Consider the following 723-nt stretch of genomic DNA (forward strand, 5'->3'; position numbering starts at 1 on the left):
CAAATGTCAGAATGCCAACCTGACTCTTCAGAGAAGAAAAAGAGAGACAGCCAGGCCCACTCTGATAATAGTACCTATGGTGTCAGCAACAAGCCAATAATAGGCAGTTGCAAATGCACATTTACATTATGCAGAAATTCGTAGCATGATGAGGACAATAAGAGGCCTTGGATGGAATAACTGCTTCCCTGTAGGGTGTTCAAGCCACTCTAATTTGCTGGTGCCCAGACTATAAATGAATTTGCACTGGAGGTGTTACTGCAGCCAACACAATAGAATTGAAAGGGGAGGAGGCAGCCATAGGCATGGAGTTTTCAAAACCAAATAATATGTGAATTGTTGAAATGCTGTTTAGGAAAATTCATACCACTTTAAGTGCTTCAGACTCAGAGAAAGAAAAAAGCAAAATAGCACTATGGCATGGACTCTGTCCTGATTCCTGCAAATTGTGAGTAGTCAACATCCACTTTTTAAATAATAGCCTGGATGGGTATATCAAAAGCCCTTGTTAAGCAGCCATGAATTTTGTCAACACGTTTTACTTTTTCACTGGTACTACCATCATTACATGATAGTAACTGGGCAATCCGTTATGTTGTGGGGTACAATTACTCATGAGAGAGAACATTCATAACAGTACATTCAGATGACTTCATATGTCCCCAGCATGCTATCCCATGGAAGAATCAGGCATCAGATTACAACAAGCTTCAGACAAAACCA

Source organism: Chlorocebus sabaeus, chromosome 13 (assembly GCF_047675955.1).
Source record: "Chlorocebus sabaeus isolate Y175 chromosome 13, mChlSab1.0.hap1, whole genome shotgun sequence".
Classification (NCBI taxonomy): domain Eukaryota; kingdom Metazoa; phylum Chordata; class Mammalia; order Primates; family Cercopithecidae; genus Chlorocebus; species Chlorocebus sabaeus.